This window comes from Rissa tridactyla, chromosome 2 (assembly GCF_028500815.1).
Source record: "Rissa tridactyla isolate bRisTri1 chromosome 2, bRisTri1.patW.cur.20221130, whole genome shotgun sequence".
NCBI lineage: Eukaryota > Metazoa > Chordata > Aves > Charadriiformes > Laridae > Rissa > Rissa tridactyla.
The window spans coordinates 9,064,754-9,084,091 of NC_071467.1; the positions used below are offsets into that span (position 1 = coordinate 9,064,754).

The 19,338-nt window shown below is 44.5% G+C and overlaps 1 long non-coding RNA gene across 1 annotated transcript; it reads right to left on the reverse strand.

The window, feature by feature from the left end:
• Positions 1-6,228: 6,228 nt before the first annotated feature.
• Positions 6,229-12,069, reverse strand: LOC128905651 (uncharacterized). The gene is made up of 3 exons (XR_008464924.1): positions 11,937-12,069; positions 10,619-10,694; positions 6,229-6,656 (listed from the first exon to the last, which is right to left on the reverse strand). It is a non-coding gene; the product is annotated as an uncharacterized LOC128905651 (long non-coding RNA).
• Positions 12,070-19,338: the final 7,269 nt, after the last annotated feature.

The following is a 19,338-nucleotide window of genomic DNA, read 5'->3' on the forward strand; positions in this document are numbered from 1 at the left end:
TTAATCTCTCTAGAATAGCTTAATCAATCATTTTCTCACATTTGTTCTACACATTATTTTGCTGAGAGTGTTCTGAAAGCTGCCTGACCCTATGGCCCTCACACCGCAGCAGCCGTAGGATGCCAATTTATATCACAGGAATGCTTTTGTAAGGGCTGTGGTCTCCTGGTATATCTGGAGAAGATCTGAAAAGATGAGGTGGACTCATTGAAACCCTCACATAGTACCTTTATTACAGAGCACTCAGTCCTGACACAGAAAACCTTGCCAGCATGTGCAAACCGCTGCTTATTCTGCAGGAATGAAACCTGCTGCAGCATGGAGGTTGGCAACAATGCTGGAGATTTTTTGTTGGACCTGTGGGGTTTCTGACAGTGACCATGGGCCTGAGGCACTTCACAAGCCCCCTTTTCCTTGGCTACAAGGTGATTTAGCAAGTAGCCCTAGTAACCAGGCCAGAAGGACACACAGAGGCAGGCTGAACTATTTGGGTTTTCTCCAGGTGTCCTTCAGCCTTCCTGGCTGCCCAGCAAACCCTGTCCCACCAGGCACCACTGGAGCTTGGCCAGGTCACAGGTGCTTCATCCTGGGACATACAAGTTGCTTCATCTTGGGCCATACTAGACCACACGTGGGGACACACTGGGGCAGACACCTGCATCCAGACCTGGTGTTAAGACAGCAGTGGTGTAAAGAAACTTCTCAGATGCCTGTCCTTCCTCAGAAGATTTCTTTAGTTAAAGCCTTTCTGAGATGGCGGCCTACCCCTTCCCTCCTCCGTCAGGGCAGGGCCCGACCCTTCCTTCGAAAGGCATCACTGGTGATGAGATTCCCCCAGCTGAAAGTGGGATTCGCTCCCTTTGTTAGGAACAGAAACAAAACATGCTTCATTGCACCTCATGAATTCTTTCAACGTAAGCATCTTTGGTTACATGTTTCTGTAGCTGGACATATGTGTCCGTCGCCACAGTAAGGGAGAGAAGAATTTCCACTGATGTGAAAGCGTGGTGCTCCCTTTTATCCTGATCTAATTGTTAAACAAATGAGCTGCCTTTAAAAGTACTGCAATATTTATTTGTGCCTCCAAAAGGGGCTATTTTCACCCCTGTCTCAGTTTACACTTTAAGTAGCAACCATCTTTTTATGGTCTCTGTTAATTAAGGGGAATAATCTTAATTTCAGTTAGTAAAATTGCTTTGTGTGTATGTGGGTGTGTGAAAATAATACAGTATCTTATTTCAAACCTCATGGGGTTTCAGCAATTATGTCTTTAACAGAAAATCTCAAAAGTCAACAGCCTTATAATGTCCAACTCCTGGGAACCAGAGTAAGGGGAAATTAAATATACATCTTTGAGCTTAATGGTGTAAAAATAGGTATGTAGATAACTGCCATTATGTGCATAATTCCCTCCTGCTGAAATACAGATCCCAAAAGGCACACCTCACCCAGACAACGTAAAGGCAGATCCCACAGCCCCTGCTTGCCTGTATCAGCCTGCACGGGAATATCGCAGGTGGGGAGGAGAGTGGGCTGTGCCGGGGCTGTGCCCGGGCAGACATTTCCAGGTGCAAAGCAGCACGTCCCAGGGGAGGAAAGCCTCACCCACTTCTGAATATGCCTTTCTTCTTCTTGGCTCTTCCCTAATCATCCCGCCCTTCTTCAGCTCCCGGTCCCTTTTTTATTTTTTTTTCTCGATCAAGGATATGTAAATGCTGCTCTGAGTCACGGCTGCTGCAATAGGAGTTTCATCTCTTTGGTAACAGCAGTGCTGCGCGAGTGTGCATTTCTGCTTTACGTGATTGTCTGCACGTCCCTTGGCAGACAGCAAGTACATCTCACAAACCACGGCTCACATGTCTAATCACTTCCACTCCAAACTCTTAGGGCTGAGTTTGGGACAATATAATAACCAGTTTCTTGCAGGCAACTGGGCAATGGTCCAACCAAACAGTACAGTGAATCTGCTGGCTGACATCTAACTCATCTGAAGAAGCTCAGGTCCACAAATAATCTTCTACAGTCTCTTGGCAGACTTAAGATTCAGAGAGACCCTGTCTTCTCGGACACTTCTGCACTTGGCTTTGCAGAGGATCCTGTCCCAAAATTTGGAGACAGTAGTACTGGCACGGTTGGTTAGGTACAAGGAAAGGGGATCTGCCCACTTTTGGATGTCTGGTATTTGCAAACGAGATGACCATCATTTGAAATTCATAATTTGTTGGCAGCAGATAACCTTGCATTCAGGTTGGCAGAGATTTCAAATTCTTCCAGTCCCAAATTGATGTTTGTAGGTGTTTACACATAGCCCGGTATAATGGGATCTGCTCCTGCTTAAGGCTGGTTGTAGCGCACATGGTAAACAGGATGGAGAAATGGCAGCAAACAGACCTTTTCAGGAGAGCCACTAAAATGAAACAGCAGCATGTAGACAACATGGATGTTGGGACAAAGGCTGGTCTCACAGTCCTGGTCTTACCCAGTTGGAGGATCATCAAATAGACAGGGAAGAGGACTAAAATGAACAGAAAGAGAATCTTTTCTTCCTTCCCCATTCCCCATTTTCTGGTTTCACAGAGTCCCTCAAACAGCATAAGCAGATATTTGTCCAAATTTGGCACATTGCCTTCAGGAGGAGTTCATTTGAGCAGTTAATGCAGGGGTGAGCCAAGTGATGCACTTTCAAATTTCAAGTCTCTCCAATATTTTAAATTTCCCGTTCACTGCCAGCCAGCAGAGTACCTGAGGCAGGGTGGGTGGGTCAGGTATGTGCCATGACATGACTCGTGACTTTTAGAGCCACCCATCACTGAGTGTTTCTATGCAGAGGGTGTGGGGCAGGACAGATTCTTCAGGCAGCTCAGCAATTTTTCTTTACAGTGCACATGATCAAGCTTCCTCATATTATTCACTATGTCAGGTATTACTCTGTTGCACATTATAGTGTGCTCTAGACTGCACCTCTCAACCAGCCTTGAAAAAGAAACTCATTGATCCCATGTGATGAGAGTCCTTAAAGCAATGTCTTTTCATATAAATAACAATTTTGGCGATTTTATAACATTTCTATTCAAAAGTGTTTATCTTTGGTTTTCTGCTTGCTTACCTATTTTCTTGGATTACTCATTTAAAAGTTTTTGTTTGCTTAGGAGCAGATCTTGTGACTTTTGCTCGAATAAGGAGAAATAGTCATGCCATAATTTGGCTCTGTCAGTAGTGAGGGGATGGAGGAGGGAAGACTGGGAGAAGAGAATATTTTTCATTTTACTTAGGCCACATACTATAATGGTTTGCAATAACCTTTTACAGGCAGAACTGGCCAGTTTGCTGGCACATATGAGTCATTAGATGCGGACTCCATCCACAGCTGTTAACCAGTGCTTTACCCTGGCAGAGGCAAGAAGAGACAGGAATTGGAAACTCCTGTTGGGATAAACCTGAGGAACAAGCAAAAGTATGATAAAACTCAGTAGGAGTTGTCTATAATTCACCAAGTAATCCAACACACAACACAAGAGCTTAGGCTGGAGCAACAATAGGTCAGAAGGGCCACTTGCTCCAACTTCTTCTCTTAAATGGGGGCAAATAGACCCATGTATAACTAGTGGGCTTGGTGTTGGTACCCAGGGAGGTGCAGGCTGGCAGAGTAGGATGGAGGCGTGTTAGAGGAGGAAGCTCCTCACTACAAGAAAGACATTGAGGTGGTGGAGCAGGTCCAGAGAAGGGCAACGAAGCTGGTGAGGGATCTAGAGAACAAGTCTGATGAGGAGCGGCTGAGGGAGCTGGGGTTGTTCAGCCTGAAGAAAAGGACGTTCAGGGGAGACCTTATCACTCTCTACAACTACCTGAAAGTAGGGCGTAGAGAGGTGGGACTCAGTCTCTTCTCCGAGGTAACAAGTGATAGGACAAGAGGAAATGGCCTCAAGTTGTTCCAAGGGAGGATTAGATTGGATATTATGAAAAATTCCTTCCCTGAAAGGGTTATCAAGCATTGGAACAGGCTGCCCAGGGAAGTGGTGGAATCACCATCCCTGAAGGTATTTAAAAGATGTGATGCTTAGAGACATGGTTTAGTGGTGGTTTTGGCAGTGTTAGGTTAGCAGTTGGGCTTGATGATCTTGAGGGTCCCTTTCAACCTAGACGATTCTACGATTCTGTGATTCCAGGTTGGCACTGGTCACTGAGCAAGAAGGTTCAAAATACAGACAGAGAAGCTCAGGACTAATTCACTACTCAGCTACTAGCAAAAAGGGATGAAATAAGTCCAAAGATTCAGCAAAAAATACTTGCAAACTAGTTGTAAAAGCCTGTTGCTGCTTGGCTGTACTGGGTAGAGGTTGGCTGTCTGTGGAAGTCATTTTGTTTAAGGAATTGCTGGACATCAGTCAAGGAGGTTTCTTTTATAAGGTTTTTTTTAAAGCATTCCTTAATGACTGAAGTTGGGATGCCTTTTGAGATGGGGCAGAGAGTGCGAGTGAACTTGGTCTGGATTACAGTTTTTGCTGGAAGAACAAATATTGGTCTGTGGCAGCACATACAGATGTGGGTCTGTGCATGCATCTCACTCGAGCACCCCGCCTCGGGCAGCCCTGGTTTGCTGTTCTGGCACAGATGTCTGTTGTTGAACAGATGTTGTCTTGTAAGCTCCCCTAAGCAGCTCCATTTTCCAATCAGAATTGTAACTGGAATTATGTACAGCAGATAATTGCAGTGTTTATAAAAGGGGAGTCTAAAAAACTGGCCTTGCAGCTCAGCGTATTGAGGTCACCCAACAAGCTGCTGCCCTCCCCTCCTGCTTTTTTTCAAAAAAAGCCAGATTTATTAGAGTCAGCCGCTGAATAGATACCGTTGGCATTACAAGCCAGGAAAGACAGCTAGGATACTCTTTTGTCACTAACTTATTTTTTGACCAGAGAACAAACCAATGCTTGCTGTATCGTCAAACAGGTAATGGTCTATTGTATAATCATAGAAAATTATTATAATAGTTATTATAATAATTTATAGATATTTGTCCCTTAAGCCAGCTCCTTCGTCATGTTCTTCACTGTCTGCTCTGTGACTGTCTTGTTGAGATCATAAGCATTTTGGGCAGGGACTGTCTGTGTCATATGCAGCGCTGGTCACCTTAATCATCCCTAACGAGTGAGGTTCTGCTTTAGGTAATTCTATTGTAGCACTGAAATCAGCTATTAGTAACAGGAGAAAAAACTGTAGCATCTGGATCAGTATATAATAACTGTTAGGAACCACAATATTATTTTAATTGTAAGGAATCACAGTTTTATTTTCCCTGCCCTCGTTTTCAAAACCTGTGCAAACATGTGCATCAGGACTGGATTGTCTATGCAGTTGTCTAATGAGACCCTGGCAATTAGTTTAGGCCTCAGCTTGTTAGATGTGATGGCCCTGCCAGTCAGCAGGTGTAAATCAATATAAAATAGCTGTTGAAAATCTGACCCATAGATTAAAGAGAGCTATATCTGAAGCCAAGAAATAAACTTTGGATATAGCACTGCCTGAATAAAAAAAAATGTGGTTTGCATTAAATCTTCTAATATAATTATAAATTCAGAAAAAGAAAGCATCAACCTGGTTAAATAAACATCTCTGTGTCAGAGAGAACAGAACTTTTAAATAAAACAAAATAGATCTGTAAGCAAAACAAAAATATCTTAAAAGGCAATCCAGACTACTTTTCTTCAAACAATTTAAGAGATTCTTCATATTTCCCCTTTTCTTCTATGTTCTAATCATGACAGGGAGACGATTGTCTAATACCAATATCAGAGCATGGCAGATAGATGAGATATTACACTGTAGACATGCTTGTGGTTTGGCTAAGGTCCACTGGTTCTGTAAGAGCTTCAGCTCTATGCCTTTTGGTATACAGACCTGATTGCAAAATGTCTGCAGATGCAAAAGTGTGTACATAAAATTCAATGTTAAGATCTAAATGGGGCACCGCAAACCCTTAGCTAATGGGCCATGAAACTAAAACGTGCAAGCGGAGACTTCGCTTTTGTCTCGGCTCTTCAAAGAACCTGCAGCGGCAGAAATATCCACCTAAACGTCACTGCAATAACCAGATCCACATCAACGCAGAATGCCAGCAATGCTTCATGTTCAAGAAATAGATTTTGCTGTTGCAAATATACAGTGCAAATCATACATGGTTATATTTATATGTATTTATTCACATGCATATATAAAATACTTGCCTGCACACATAGAATAGATATATATATATATATATATAATTGCAAGGAACAAATATGTATGGAAAAAATGATGCCTTCATCATCTTGTTTTCTATCTTTCTATCTTTCAAATCTAAGTTTTCAATTTCATTTAACTATAACTGTTCAACACTTTCGACCTTATAAGCAGTCAGACCAATGAGGTTAAAACAGTTGATTTTTGTTGCCCGCTTTACACAAACTGGTAAAGGACAATGCTGGTAAAAGGGTAAGTGGTATTCCAAAACACTGGAAAACCAGTGGGATGGCAGATGAGTTGTGGAAGCAGGGCACCCCCAGCAGAAGCAGGTGGGATGGCAGGTGAGCAGGGCTCTGTCAAGACAGGTCTCTGGTTTTGCACATTTTTGTGTGTCTGTGGAGCATTTGGGTTGACGCTATACAGCTCTGTGTATCCCACTGCAAGAGAGACATAAGGGATGAACATCCTTAAAATCCATATGAAATCCTCTAAGATCTACAAGTGTCATGAGGGATCTTTTTCTCCTGCCATCAGAGGGAGCTGGGGTTGGGATTTCACCCATGCCTATTGCTGTTGCTATGGGCAGCAAGCGGTTAAAGCAGTCAAACAGAGACAAAAACCTGGTGTAACAGAAATAGCAAAAATCGGTGGTAGAATAAGGCTGTGTTTGTGATATACAGCAAATTTGGAAGCACTGGGTATTTCAGTTTTATGGCAGTCCCAGCAGTTTCAGAGCTGCAGCTGGCAATGTTTCCCCTTGGTCAGCATGGCTATCATCTCCCAACTAGACAGAGGAGCCAAAGCAAAAACCAGTGCTACCATGTCCCTGCCCTGGAGCCGGCACTGGGGCAAGCTGGCTGCCCTTGGCAGGGCTGGTTTCCTTCCCCTGCAGTGTCCTGGGAAGCGAAATGACTCTGGGGAAGGGAGAAGGGATGTCAATCCTCCTACTTGAAAGAGAAGAGAAACCTTCCTTCCCTACGCACATAGTCAGCCAAGCTATCTTCTAGAGATGTTGGCCAACTCCTGGTTCCTGAATTGCTAAGGCTGTTGAGGTGGCCGTCATTGAACCCTCCACTCTGTGCTTCATTGTGTTTCCCTGTCTCAGAGGATGCTTTAGCGCGGCGTAGTGTTGTGTGAGAACTCCTTGGGGTGCATACAGCTCTGCAAGCCTGCTCTGTAAGACGAGGGGGCTCAACTGGAGGCAACAAGCAAGAAATCAAAAAGGAATCAGTCCTGGGCTGGCCATCCATGGTCAGAGAAAAAGTCCTGGCTTCAGCTGACAGCCTTGAAACATGTGAAAGCTTCTTTTTGCCAGCCCAAAGAGGCCTGGGAATTATAGCCCCATGGCCAGGGGATTTGTTGCCCTCCACAACAAGTCATCTTGGACACAATAAAAGCAGCCTCCTCGCCAGAGCAGTCAAGGCAATTGAGAAGGGCGAAGGAAGCTCTTAAACATTCGCTCTCTGGATTTTCACTGCCAGATCTCTCGGGAGAGGCTGGACTCCTCACAAAAATGCTTGACAGGAAGAAACTCCCTAGGAAGGGATTGTTCTGTTTTGTTTTGAACTTGAAGGCCTCCAGTTGACTTGGGACACTGCCACCAGCCACCTAAGGAAAGCTTGAAGCCTTCCTACACAGGGTGGGGTAAAGTCCTACCGTGGGTATACAAAAGGCCTTCAGAGGCATGACTTTCTCTGGGAAATAATCTTCTTGCCACACTATATTTTGTGGTTGAACATAAACTGGGTGTTTTGATGCTTTTAATGACAAAATTCTACTGAGATTTCTCTTTCCCCTCAACCCCCCCTGCGGCTTTTACTCTAGGTTAACATGAGGTTTTCCCTGGAAATCACTTTCTATGCGTCCTACGTGCCTGCTATCTCTTCTTTTTGTCCAATAACTCCTTTAAAAAAATGCATAAACAATCCAAAAAGGAACCAGAAAACTGCTGAGGGATAGGGGACCTCACTGGCTTGAGCATCTCCCTTTCTCTCACACTCACGGTTGTTCCATGAATCTTGCATTTCAGCCAGTACGTCCTCAAGGGGAGGGGAGAGACTGTTTTTCTCCCATTCTTTGTTTCTTCTGCACCCAGCCTTAATGTCCCGTCCCATGAGAATGCCCCCGACACTGCGGACACTGGAGTCCTCCTGGGCTAGAGAAGCAGAGGTGCCCACCAGTCCCTCTCCGCCTACCCTGACACTGGGATGTTGGGACAGATGTGGGGTCATATGCGTCCAGCTTGGTGGCTGTCGCAGCGGGGGGCTGCCACAGCGGGGGGCTCAGCAGTGTCGGTGTAGGAGCAGTTGTGCTGTGAAGGCTTCGGTGCTCGCTGCCTGCTGCAGACACCCTCAGCACCACGGTCCACAGAGGCAGCTCTGCAGGGACAGCTGCTACATGTAAAGTTTGAAGGTAATTTCATGGAAATTCTGGGCTCCCAAGTACCAGAGTTATTTAGGCCCTGTTTTGTGGATCTCTCCTTGCATTTAACACACAATTTCTGTCTTTTGGGGAGCTAAGTGATATTTTTGAATATTGTTGCTAGGCTGTTCTTGACTCAGTTTCCTTAGGTACATAATGGAGGTTGAAATATTTTCCAGTCTCTCAAGTTTATTGTAATGATGCACATATTTAAGGCACTCAGCTTAAAATGAGGTGAAATGAATCTTCTACGTGTTTGTGATAAATAACCAGAACCCTGGATATTTTGGTGGTTTACTAAAAGACACTTCTGATCAAAACCCTACAGCCTGAGCAACATCTGTAGGAGTTTGCAGATGCATTTTGTATGAAGTGCAGTAAAACAGAACAGGTACAGTGCTCAGACTGCTAAACTTCTGGTATAAGTACTAGCTTCTTTTAAAGACTTCTTAATTAAAGATCAAAAATGTGACAACATGAGAGACTGCAATATGATATGATGAAATTTTCCCCTCCCTATGGAAGGAAGACAGTGGATTTGATTTATTAACCCAGAGATACAAAATAAACACAGAGTCTGTTTTCTACTACTTGCAACTCCCACTATTCCCAAGGCCACAGCATGAATTGCCCTTAAATTTGACTAGCACTACGAAATGCAAACACAGAAATAGGCAGAAAAGTATAGGCAGAGCTTGCCCCTTTTTTTGCGTAGTGAGGTGGCAATGGAAAACTGCCTGTAAGATGCACCACAATAATTCAGCTTCATCATAGAGCTGGGAGCTTGACCTCTCCGGGTCATGGTGTACGAACTGTGCCCATGTCCTATTTAATTGATGTTCTGCTTACCACTCTGTTAAGCACCAGATTTGGAAAGTCTCCAGCTGGTGTGGAGGAAGGAATGGAGTCTATTTGCCCCTATTCATTCCCCCGCTGCTGTGCAGAAGGCGTCAGGATTTGGCTCTGTTGGGATTTTAATCATTACTCTTCAAAATGGGCACAGACCATTTATGATTTTCTTTCTGCCTGTCACATGCTAAGCGACATTAGGACTGAACTGTGAATGGAGTGAGGTAGTGAGGAACTGCTCTGCTTGCAGCCCTGGAGTCAGATTCTAACTTGGTTCTCATTCAGCAATGCTACCCCACTGCAAACGTGCTGGTGACAATGCAATTTTTAAATAACATGTCAATGAAAGGATTAGGTTTACTCCATGTTAAGCACATCCTTCTTTTCAATTATAAATTTTCTTTCCCCACCCCTCGAGTCCCAGTCCCCACCCCCCGACCCACGAGAGATTATCTTTATATTCTTTAACTACAGAAAAAGCCGGACAAGTGAGGCAGAATAGTTCTGGTTATCAGCGTTCTAGTTTCAGATAATAAACACTGTGTTTGTAACCAGCACATGTAAAGAAACGTATTGACCAGTGCTGATTCACATACAGAACTAGGCTGCTTATGGACAGCTCGCGAATGGAAGGAAAAGTGAAGTTTTCTTTTAATATATTAGTGTGCAGATGTTATTTCTGTTTACAGATAGACAAGCTGAAACTCATAAAGACTAAATTGCTAGCCAAGAAAAGACAGAAAAAGGCAATGGCAGGTCTGGGGAAAGACTTTAGATCTGCTGTCTCCAAATCACCAGCTCTACCAAACAACAGTGCTTCCCTTTAATTAATTATTCATTGTTAAGTGTTTGGAAACAGCTGAGCAACAAGCACATTACACTAAAAGATGTCTCGTTGGCATCTTTTTGGCGGTGCAGGATGTGGGTTAATATTTCTCCATTTTGGCATTGAGAGCGCCTGTATATGCTAAAGAGCAGCTGTGCCCGGTCTTCATGAGTGATTAAAGGTGAACAACCAATTTATTATTTGTGCTACAGATCCTGTTGCCAACCATGCAAGATGTGAATTGCCAAGCTGTTTTTGTCTCAGTAACGGTAGTGTTTTCAGCGTGATAAATAACATACTCACCTCCCTTCTGCCTTAGCTCCGTTTTGCTAAACCATCACTTCTCTTTTCAGTCTTCCGCAGTGGAAAGTTTCAGACTCTTCATTCATAAAAAAGCGAGGGGGAAAAAAGCCTTTGATTGTTTTCTGTCTATATAGATCTTCACATCACTAAAATTAAAACCCTGGACTCTGTCATTAAACATTTTCTTTCTGCTGGTAAAGACTCTACCTCCTGCCCCCTGGTATTTGACTTTAGCATTGTGTGTTTGGACCTTCTCAGACCAGCTCCTATGAGTTATGGTCTCAGCTGTGTGTGTCCATCTGAGTCTGGCTGTTTCTCTGTATATGCCAGGTGCCTTCAATGGGGACACTCTGCAGCCATCCAGTGTGTAAATGCTGAAGCACTTCCACACCAGGAGTTAGATGCCACCTTCACTGGGGTCTTTAGACTCATCCACGCAAGGAGGGAAAGTCTTGATAAGGTTTCAGACAGCCTGGAGGCTGCTAAGTTTGCTGAGGCACAGGCTCCGCTGACAGTCCTGTGGCCAGTACGATGGCCAGATGCTCATGGGGCCTCCACATGGAATAGGGTGCCTTGTGCTCACAGTCACCCCTGAAGCTGCTCTTTAAGAAGGGCACAAATAGCCCATGTCTTACAAGCTCCTGCCTTCATATCTAGTTTATTTGTGTCTGTCTTACACACAAACACTGAACAAACTGCATCTGCCCACGAGACCTTATTGCTTGTCCCTTTGCTTACACAGCAGTCTTGCTGCTTCAGCTTGCTTCAGCAAGACTAAATATTTTGAACATTTATTTGGTCCAAGTGTTATTTGTGTGCCACATCTCCATCCATTCTGAAATCACTGTCCATGAGTCCACTTGCTCTCAGCCCTTCCGAAGTCCACATATCAACCCCACTCTGCCAGGACAGAAAACATGTCCCTGTGTTGCCCACCAGTGTCAGCTGCCCAGATTCCTGCACATGTAAAATATTTCCAGCGGTGCACTCCCAGGTACACAGAGAAATGGCACGCATCCTCAAATAATACCGATGGACAAAGTCTAAAGGTTTCCTTCTTTTTCACCAACCTCCCGTTTCTGCGCTTGAAGCTTTTGCTCCAGTTAAGTTCATTGACCATGCCAAAGTCTTTCCTGCAATTCCATCCTTGCTCAGATCATGCTTACCTTCTTTTTCCCCCTGTCCCACCCTTTGCTTCCCAACACCAGAGTCCTACTGCTCTAGGGCTCTTCTGTGATGCTCCATTGGTAGGACACTGACCAGTAGTATGCCATGTAGGCTCTGATTTTAGGTTGCCAAAACTGTCTTCCTTCTTTACCTGCGCTTCTTTGCCTAGCTGAGCTTCTTCACCCAGGTTTCATCCTTGGCAGCAGCAAACAATATTTCATGCTCTAAAACAGTTGGTGGCAAAGGGGACAAATGTCCTCTCGCTGGAGTAAATCAGGAGTAACTCTAAATCTGGTGTGTTGCCATCCAAGTGGAAAAAAACAGGCCTGTGCACAAAATACTGCCGAGCATGGAAGTTTAGTGTGCTGTGCCACTGCGAAAACTATGACCTGTGCACCTCATGTGATAGCATTGCTAAATGAGCTTTGAAAAGAGAACATTTTTCTAGTGGCCTCTTAAAGAATGTGGGTAGCAAAACAGCGACAGTAATCAGCAGTTAATTGCAGTCACACATCAGTTTTCATTGGCGTTTACCAACTTTCCATATAAAAGACATTGTTACACTTGAAAGCTGAGGTCAAGTTAGCTAATCATTCATAGCATGTTTACTTTCTCTCAGGATTGTCTAGCAGGAATTGTACCTTGTGTTTTAAAGCTATTTCAAGCAAAGGGCCTAAAGTGAAATTGTTTAATTGATTTAAAGATCTTTATAGCTGACCTGCCAATGAAAGTGATTCAGATAACTAGCTGATGTGCTGTCTGGTGAATTAGACTCGACTCTGCATTACCGTGATTGATGTGTGGAGCATCTCTGAGGAATTGATCTGCCTTTTTCCAAAATGTTGATTTCAGTGAAACGGTGTTACTACATATTTAAAACCGTCCCACTATCATGGGACTCTGAGTCAGTCATCTTGGATGACTTACGGTTCTGTCACTGATTCACCGAAAATGAATGTCTACACTGCACTCAGCTTGAACCGAATGAAAGCTCAGATGCAAAAAGCAACCTAACCAACGGGCCAGAGGGTTTGTCACTGGCTAATTAGGGTAAATTACACAGCTATAGTTTTATTAGGCTGTTTTATAAGGTTACAGCGTTTACAGTTACCATGCATACTTGTTCAGAAAGGACTAACAGTTCCTTTATAATCCTGTGCCCAAGGTTATCTGGCCGCACAATGGGTGAATAATGCATTTTCCCAACTGAATTATGTACAGTCACAGTAAAGGGTTTTGAAAGGAGTATTTTAGTCATTGTGTTACAGTAAGTTTGTTTTCTCCAAGTTATGGAATATGACTTTAATAGATATATGGGGCAAATTAGGCTTTCAGTCACATTATTCCTGTTTATAGGCCAAATATAGAATGGATCAAAAAACAGACAACTATAACTTGTGTTTAACTATATTTACTTTATGAAGTATGCAGCACAAGACTCTGTAGTGAAAACAATTGGTGATTCAGCTTTGTCTGTAAATTATACTTTTTCCAGCCTCACTAACAACCCGGACTAGCTAATACCACTTTCTGTAGACATAGGTAATTTTATCCCACATTTATCACCCAGTCATTAACAGCCATTGAAGGCTGGAGAACTCCTGCCCCTGGGACACTTCCAGGAGCTCAGCACCAAACCCGGCTGCTGCCCCTGAGGAGGGGAGAGCTTTAACCCAGACCATCATTGTGGCGGGGCCTCCCTTCCTCAGGGTCTGCTCTGGCTCCTGCCTGTCACCTCTCTCCCAAACTCCTGGTGCTGCCTCCCAGCACACCACAGCCCTGTGCCAGAGGGGCTCTGCCCTGGCAAAGCCACCCAGGGCAGGCAGGGGACACGTGGGTGGCTGCAACAGCAGTGGCAGGGAGCTCCTTCATCTGCCCCTGCAGCTCCTCTGTGTCTGGGGCACTTGCTGCTGGCTCTCTGCAGCGAAATCATCAGTATTTTATTTTTTTAGATGCACTGGCACATGGCCACGCCTCATACATCCAGCAAAATTAAACCCTTAGGCTTTGCCTCACTTTAACCTTCATATAACTTGCCCGTAGGGAACTTGTTGGTTAGTCCCTTCCATACCTCATCATGCAACACTACGGTTACAAGCATTCACAGATGGAAACAGGGACAGAATTTACATTGTATTTTGTAGAACTGTCTCTTGACAGGACCCAAATAAGGACAACCTTTCTCATCCCTTGAGGAGTTTTTGTCACACACTGTAGCTTTGCTTGCTTCCATGGTGACAACTACTCATGACTATGTTGTCGTCTTTTTACGTACCCCCATGTGCGGACCACCACGATCGGTGGAGCATATCCTCCCATGCCACAGAGGAGCAGGGAGCTCTCTGCTAGAGGTTCTCTGTTCTCTGAAAATCCCCAAAGCAAAGGGAACCACCTTTGAGTTTGGTTGGGATCCAGGCCAGGTTGGAAGGACTGGCTTCAAGACAAGGTGCCAGCCAACTAAATGGCCACAGCTGAAACTCCATGTGCTTTCATAGTCAATATTGTGATAAAAGCTTTCCTTATATGTTCATGTTCGACCTTCACTGATTGCCGCTGCTGGTCTTGGGTTTTCCCAAGGCAGCATGTGTGTTGTGGTTGATACCACTGCAGTGCTGATAGGGGACTGGTTATTTACAGCCTCTGTGCTCGCCTGCTATTTCGCAAGCATCAGTCACTGAAAAAATTCTGTGGTCAGGCTGATTCAGGAAGCAAAACATTGCTACTACACACATCTGTTTGTGTATGTGTTTGGTACAGTCTTGAGTTAACCCCGACTCTTTGATCTTCTTTTCCCTACACCTTATTTTTAATGCATTTTTCTCCTCTTGTGCTGCCGTCTCCCTCCCAGTCCTCTGTTCTTTCGTTTCCAGAGAAAAGCAGTAACTCATATCTTGAATTAAAAAGGTATGTTTCTAATTCTGGTACATTCACCTTTCTCCTTTCCAAAAGTCATTATGAAAATCATGGAGATGTTGGAGGTTCAGAGGCAAAACCAAAACACAATGCTGATGTTACTGGAATCCTTTATCACAGACAGGGAAAGGAAACCTACAGTGCTACCAGCTCCGGAGACTGGCAGAGAAAATGGCATGAACGTTCTCTCTGCTCTCAGATCTTTCCTCAGGAATGCTCTGAAAGGCAAATTATACAGGAGATTACCATGGGCTGGTCCCCTGTGTTCACACTGGGCTGGGAAATGGACTCCAAATTGCAATGGGAGAGGAGCTGGGGGCTCTTTATGCCTTGTGGTTCCCCTTCCTGAAACATTTTGGCCACAAGGATACAAAAGGCTTTGTTTTGCTCAAAAGAGGCAGGGGAAATCTTTGAAAAAGGCAAGTTTAGGCCAACTGTGCTACTTTTAGTAGCTGGTGCAGCGCACAATGCAGGGCTTTGTGCAGACTCCAAGGAGAAGAACATATGTGTGTATTTAAATGGGAAATGAAAAGAAATGCTCTGTCAACTGACCAGGAGCTGGGATGTTTAGGGATCAGTTTCCTTAGTGAGTGTAACAGCATGAGAGCAGTTAGGAGACGATTAAGACCAACACAGAGTGCAAAGCTCTCTGGAAGAGAGGTTTGCCCTGGACGTATGATCTGTAGAGTGGATCTCAACTGAAACAGACCTCTTTGTGAAGTGTGCTTGGATAACTACAGCATAAGCAGGAAAGGATCTCCTTTAGGTTTTAGTTCTCCAGGAAACACTCCCTTGTAGGCAGAGCAAAGATTGATAGGGACCAAAACAGAGACGTCCACCTACTTAGACATCCTTCTGGGATGTGGTTGTATCAGTAGTTACCCCTTCCAGCTGCTTGTCACTGCCAATCTATTGGATGAACCACTTCTGAGACTGTTGTTTATTTTCCTCATGGAAAACCAGATGGATTACTTTCGTTGCTCAGCTTGTTCATCTGAGATGATTTTCATCAGCAGCTGACTGAAGAGTGCTCCCATAAATTGCCCTGCCTGCATGGTGGTTGGCAGTCACTGACAGCCAAAATAGCAGGGGAGGAAGAGCAGTCCAGCAAGAAGAGCTCAAAAAGGTGCAAAACCACCAGCCAAAGCCTAGAAATCCTATATTCCCTCACTTCACTCAACCACCATAGCTCCCTAGAGCCTAGTGCTCCAAGCTGTGAACTGTGAGCACTGATAATTGCCACAGTGAAGGGAGAAACTAGGTAGGTAGAGGGACACCAGAAGTTCAGCCTGGGCCACAGTGAAAGGATTGGATACATGGGCAGAAACTGTCTTCTACAGTTCACAACTCTTCTGCACAATTCTTGTTTGCACCAGCAACACAAATATATCATGAATAATGGGAGGGACTTTTTATATGGAAACACCTTTTCTATTGCACATTCCCTACCTGTCTGGAAAGTATCCTAAAATAAGTGACAGACACTTGTGAATGGGTCACTGCTCCAGTACTCCTCTTGAAGCTAAGTGATGGTACAGACAAGAGCAGAAGATGCCTGCGTCCAGAAGGACAGCCCATACAAAGCAGTCATCTGGCTCTCAGGAGAAGGTTCTTCATCGCCAGCAGATAGTGATAACTCCATTTTTCTTCTGCTTCAGGCATATAAACCCAGAGTAGGACAGCAGCGCAGCAAACCCATGCACCTCATGTTTCCTGTTGGGTAGACAGTCCTTGTTCTGCATGTATAAATCATGTTTATGTACTGTTCAGGGAATCTTATCTCTGGATTTCACTGTGAGGACTGTGCACGTAAAGCCTAAGGCTTGGCATTCCTGAGGTCTGGCCAACGTCTGGCCACAGGTCCTCTGAGAGGCCTGTTTTGTTGCAGGGTTGCTTCTCACTGCATGATGAAATGTACTTTTACTGCCTTGGGTTCAACATTGGAGTTTTTAGACACTGGTCCTACCATGGAGCATCATGTTTTTGATGGGGAAAACACTGGGATTCAACTAAAAGTAGAGCATATCTCAGTGGGTGATTACAGTCAGTTACTTTCCACAATATTTCTGCTGTGCACAGAGCAGTCTTTGTCCCTGTGGAGCTGAAATATTAAACAGACTAATGAGCCGCTCCTGGCCTTTCCTTACACGTAGGCAGCCCTGCCCACCACCTGTCGCAGCAGTTAACCATTGTCAGGAATGACTGGCTCCTTCACAGAGAGCCCAGCAGAAGGGATGCCAACCTCTTCCCAGTGTGACTGAATGAAGGAACCTGCTCCTTATCCTTTTTGTAGCAGCAGGATGTGTGCATATCAAAAAGAGACAAACTAAGCTGGCAGAAACCGTCTTTCATAATTTCATAACTCTCCTGAGCAATTCGGTTAGCTTGCAACTGTCACCGCAACTGTCACGCTGCTGGATTGCTACAGGAGCTGAACGAGAACAACATCTCCTTCCATTTACTGCCCGCCTCAGGAGCGGCCTTGGCCTCCTTGCGTTGCATGGAGCAGTGACAGTCCCGATGGAAGGAAAGCACTGAGACCACTGACCCACCCGACTGCCAGTAGTGTCCCCACCTTGTCTTTACACCAACAAATGCTGAGGCCTCTGGGCCACAGTGCCATTGCACTACTTACCTACTCAGTAGGTACACCACCAGCTAAAGTATCCATGGGAAAAGGGATTTTTAAACCCTCTCTCAGCTGCTTTTCCTTCCCAAACTAACATGTTGCCAATTGAACTGTCTTGAAGCAAGGCTGAGAAAAACATGAACATGTGCTCTGCATGTGTATCTAGCAAATAACCAAAAAAAAAATAAAATCTAATGTGTTCCATCTTCGCCCCTGTGCCTTTGGAAATCTGCCCCCGATTTCCATTAATTTTCTAACAAACATTTGGATTTCAGAAGGTCAGTCCTCTGAGATTTTGTGGTCACCTGGTTTGAATAACCTCAGGAGCTAATGCCAGATGTGTAGACCTTGTTAACCTAGCACATAACGAACTCCTAAATTTGTCCTTAGATGCTTTCCATAATTTTGAATTTATATTTGAATAGAAATTTTATGCTGTTTTAATAAGGTTGTGAACCTCAAAGGTGTGTACATACAAAGCCCATGCTACCTGCCTGCCCTTGGTTGACTTTTAGCCAACCTTTTTCCTTGCATCCCTCTTAGACAGCCTGCTGTGACTGATACTAGATAGACAAGCTAGTTGATAGGATTCCTCTTTCTGCCCTTAAAATCTACAGTGGGCATCAGACAACCAGCCGTGTCATCCCCTGGGGCTCCATTTACACTACTAAACACTTACCCACTCTAGGAAGTGATTCTTGGCCCCTATCACAAGGTCCACTAGGGTGGTGATTTTATAATATGACGGTGATTTTATAATATGACGGTGATTTTATAATATGAACATCCCCAGGGGAAAGCACAAGAGCCTGGGGCTTCGAAGACAGCAGGGATGATGATAAATGTAATGCAAGGTGCCTGGTTTGGTCTCACCCTCTCTGCCAGAGGGGAAAGCTACCTGGGGGCGGTGTCACCCACACCTTGTCAGGGTTTTGTCTTGGGCAGAGCCGGTTGGATTCCTCCGAAAGAAATCCCAAGAGAGAAGTGGGTTTGTAGTTTGGGTGGTCAGGAATGCATTGCCTCAGTTTCTTCCCTGGATGTTTTTTATTTAACAGGGTAGACATAACCCCAGAGCACAGGCGGGAGATCTCGCTGTATAGAGCCTATTCTACAGTCCTCACTCTCAGGGAGAGGGATGATATAGTCCTTGTTTTTTCAAAGAGGTTCTCCTGCTCAAAGTAATCACCCCTGATGGTTTTTAGCTATAGAAACCAAGCATCAGGCATGGGGCTTTTCAGCTCAGAAATGCATGTTGAAGATGCCCTTCACCAAAAGCTTTTCTTTTCCTCCCTCTTCTGCAGCTGGATGACAGAAGGCCTTAGAGATTAGCTGCGTTTCTGTGAGCTATTTATACTGAAATATTTTGTGTTGAAAGATGTAAGCCCTTTGTTTCCTCCGTATGTACACAGTGATCCCTGAGGGCAAGCAAATCCTGCTTTGTTTTAGATCAGATACATTGTGAATTACTGTTGTAAAACGTCCCTGAGTGCACTTATATGAGTCAGTCTCACCTTTACGCTTCCACATGTCACCAGGCACTCTCAGATGTCTGTGTAGCTTTCCAGTTCCAGACTACCCTAGTTAAAACAAGTCTAATCCCCATTTGGGATGATGCCTCCAAAATGTTTTCTCCAAAATAATATTTCTTGATAATTTTTCCAGGCAGAGAAAGCATTTAGCTCCCCGGTTGAGCAAAATAAGAAAACCCTCCAGTAACACGTTTGGCCAATTTGGTTGGCTGATGTGTTGGATTAGGCAATCCTGATATGTAATGTAACACTCATATCCTAAAATAAAACGCACGGAGCCATACGGTTTTCTCGCCTTCTGTGAATGGAGAAGGACTATGCTTCCACACATCCCAGGTGAGAGGATCTAAAAAGGAAATATGGAGATGAGAGTGTTACAAAAAACTAGACAGGCAATCATATGGATAGATTTCACCTTAGACCTCCCTCTCCCTCCTCACAGCCCATAGGAGAATAGCTCGTCTGCTGGAGCGTTACGGTCA